This window comes from Prenolepis imparis, unplaced genomic scaffold (assembly GCF_030444845.1).
Source record: "Prenolepis imparis isolate NDT839.2.m4 unplaced genomic scaffold, iyPreImpa1.0 SCAF_10, whole genome shotgun sequence".
Classification (NCBI taxonomy): domain Eukaryota; kingdom Metazoa; phylum Arthropoda; class Insecta; order Hymenoptera; family Formicidae; genus Prenolepis; species Prenolepis imparis.
Window position 1 is genome coordinate 16317926 of NW_028141168.1, and position 3918 is coordinate 16321843.

Here is a 3918-nt window from a genome sequence, read left to right on the forward strand (position 1 = left end):
AAGAGCAATTCCTATTCCAACGACTTTCCGTAAAAACGTCTCATATCGTGAGACATTGTTAAATATATTACGCCATTGCCTCCTCTCGGGTACCACCGATGTAATACATATGTATATGTATGCGAGTATATACGGGGGGAAGGGGGCCTTCGAGCATTTCGATAGAAGATCACGTGCCTACAAGGTTTTACAGTCCGCGCGTTGATCAGAGAGTCTAGACGGCAGTCTGATCCGAAACTGTCTTCGATTTTTTTTCTCGAATGATAGGTATCGTATGTACAGGTATATCCCACGTGTATAAAAAATTCTCAAAATTCACAGGTGCATATTTATCAGGCCAGAAATATAATTTTACAATCGCTCGAATCAGTCAAATCTTGTATTCGAGTCGCACACGCGTTTAGTTAATATCTCGCGCTGTATTTTAATTATTAAGAAATATTAATCGCATATAAAAAATGCTCTATATAAAATCTGACTTTTTTAAATCAATGTGCTTTTTTTTCGATGTATGCAAGATAAATAAAATTTACAAACTTTGGACAGAGAAATTTCTCTGAGCGTCGCGGTATCTCTCTCTTCCTTTTCCCTATTCTACCCGACTTCTCATTTCCTGCTTCCTTCGTCCCTTTCCCCCGCGTTCACAGATATTTCCTTTACGTTTTCACAATCTCCAAGTTTTCATGTCCCTAAAATATATCCCTTCGTTCCAAGTTTCTCCAACTCGTTCTTGCGACTCGAGTCTAATGAGACTGCAACGTCGCCATCGAGATAGACGCGCATGGACGTATATATACATATATATATATATATATATATATATATATATATATATGTATATCCATACCTAAATCTCTAAGTACCGGGGTTTCCCTATATAGGTACGAGCGCATACCAACGCAACGGAAATGCGCTCACTAACATCAGCGCGACTGTCGACGTTTCTCTCGGAAACTCGACGGCGACATTCCTGCCCGAGCTCCTTACTTTGTTCATCCGACAACGTTGCTTTTACGTAGCCAATCTTCACGTCAACAATGTAATACGCTTTACATCTCGGCGGAGACAAATAAAATTTCGCGAGCGAGGAGAGAAAGAGAGAGAGACCTGTCCCCTGATGAGAAAAGTTAAGAGATGCTTATTCGCGAAATTTGTCCCCGTGAATTTTGTTGTTCCTTCTTCTCGATAGCAAGAAACTGCAGTTCGAGATAATACAACGGTAATAAGTTTCTGGCAACGCGAAATAAACATGCCTGACATTACTTGGACTTAACTGGATCTCATAGTAATCCACTATAGTAATATTTCTTGCTGCAGTAGCATTTTTTTTATCGCATTTGATTTAAATTTACGCATCTGTTCATTTGAAATCGTAAAAAAAAAATTGCACGAACAAATACCTATAATATTTATAAATCGGAAAATTTAAAAGAGTTTTTTAGAACTTTGTTTCTAAGAAAAGAATCGAAAGGTGGGGGGATAAATACAATGAATATTTATCTCGAAGAGATTGACAATTTTATCAAGGCAGAAAACATACGGCGGATCATATCGCCGACTTGTTAGATCGACTCACATTTATAACTTTGCTACAAGCTCGGTAATCGTAAATATAATAGGGGGTGTAAAGATGGGGAAACGGTGGTAACCAGCTGGACAAAGCGTCCGCGTAGAAACATAAAATCAGACATCCAGACTACCACGTACGATCGTAGTCTGCGTATGAACGTAAAGAATCCTCTTTACGATATTGTCATGCGGGTTTCGAGATGTTACACGGGTTAGGGTACGCGCGATGACTTAGCTGGCTAATTAAGAAATCCTGGCGTCTTTGCGCGAGATCCGCAGAGCTTACTTTGCGTATTAATATCCGAGAGAGACTCCCACGGAGTGTAATCCCAGCGGAGGATGCATACGTAGGTACATTTTACGTGCGTTTGATCGAGGCGCCCGGCATCTCAGGGAGATGCACCGCCATTCCGCGACAAAACTGTTAAAGTACGATGCATCAAATTGCATCGTCGAACGGCTAATTGGTGTAAAAGATTATGAAACGCGATATAGCGTGAAATCTCTTTCCCGAACAAAATATTGTCCGCCATATTATAAGCAGTCATGGAAGATCGAGAAACGCGAAAACACGTGGAAGACATATGTGCTACAGAAAATGTTAAATGCAATATAAATATTTGAAAAGCCATCCGTTTGTAAAATATAAAACCTATACTACATATAAAAACATTATAAATACACGTTTTAAATGTTACAAATTGTTTCAATCAAATGCAAATTTATAATATAATTTGTAATATTTTTATAATTTCAGGAAATGAGAAAGAAAAATCTGAAGCTGCACTATTGTGATCGAAAGTTCTATTGAAATTTTATTGAAGCCAACATAATTCAGAAAACTGAACCAATGGGGGAAAAAAATGGAACGCGGCTCAAGAAATAAACGAGAAATAGGAATTTAGATACCTGCTCAGAGTTATGTCCAACATTTTTTTTTATTCTTGCCTCTTACACATCTTCTTCTTATCCTTCAATTACTCGAGTTATCCGAACAAAATATAAAATGTTTAGTAAAAAAGATGATATATTTTATCCGAAATTTTATCCATTTTTCCATTTCTAAATTTATTAGAAAACTGCATTGGTCATATATTTTACTGCATAAAGACAATTACTATTAAATTATCAATAGATCATTAGACTCTTTGATAATTAGTTATACATACATATCATCAAGTGACACATTTTTTTCACATTAATATATTTTCAATCTCGTAGTATATCTATAATCGCATTATAATAATACTGTGCGAATGTGTAGGAGGAAAAATTTCAATAGGATTTCGGATCTGTGCCTTCGCAAAAGCGATTGGTCCTAAAAGAGGCGAAGGAAGAGATGGGTCACGCACATAGACGACTAGATAAATAGGAGTTTACTCAATCTCCGGTGCGAGAACGTAGGGCAAACGACATTGGAACTGCCCGGGGTGTGCTCATCGATGTAAATAAAGGGATGAGAAAATCTTCGTCGGGGGCGTCCGTGCGTGCGGCCATTACGGTAGATTGGATCTTTTTCGTGAATGTCCTATTTGTGATAATCACGTCGCCATGCTGTCGTATAGATACAGGTTTGTTTCTTTTTTCTTTCTTTTCCTCGTCCATTACTATCTTATCGATTACAAACAATGCCTAATAATAAAGTCAACATCGAAAAGAGTGTGTTGTCTAAGTTATTTATTATCAAATTAATAGAAATATAAGTTCCTTCTTTGTGAATATTAATTTACTTAGCTATTACTAGAAAAAAACCTGTTCTTGCTTTATTTTTCTGTCAATAATTGTGATTTTATTCTTTAAGGGAGAGTATTATAAAGCAGTTGGCAAACTTCATCTCAAATGGAAATAAAGCTGACACCATTTTTATCAAAAATATTAAGTATAAAAATACTGCGCGTGGGTATTAAATTAAAAAATATATATAGAAGTGTTTTTTTCTTAAAATCCATGAGATAAGTCTGTGAAATGTATCGATTTACATGCTTAAGATTTTAGAAAATAATCCACAACCGGGGTGGCGGAATACCACTCGGCTCATAATATCTCCTTATCGCGCGCGGGTATAGTTGTAACAGCTACAATGTTACATCCAGATCCCCCTTGACGGTGTGTGAGTAAATTTCATAGCGCGGGCGAGGACCGCAACCCGCAATAAAAGAGCGCATGCACGAAGACGTGCTCGTATACTGGAAGACCAATGGCGACACGTGCAAACGCGCGCGACAGTGAGTCGAAAAGAGGTGAGCTGTCTATGTACATGTGTGTGTATCTGTGTATACATAGGATGCGCGCAAACGGAGCGGATGAGCTTGTGGAGGACACGTGAAAATGTTACAGCGACTGCATCAG

General features: G+C 37.7%; 1 long non-coding RNA gene across 1 annotated transcript; it reads left to right on the forward strand.

Annotated features, from left to right (window-relative positions):
- Positions 1–2457: 2457 nt before the first annotated feature.
- LOC145942127 (uncharacterized) lies at positions 2458–3520 on the forward strand. Its single transcript, XR_014426310.1, has 3 exons — positions 2458–2487; positions 2834–3140; positions 3371–3520. It is a non-coding gene; the product is annotated as an uncharacterized LOC145942127 (long non-coding RNA).
- Positions 3521–3918: the final 398 nt, after the last annotated feature.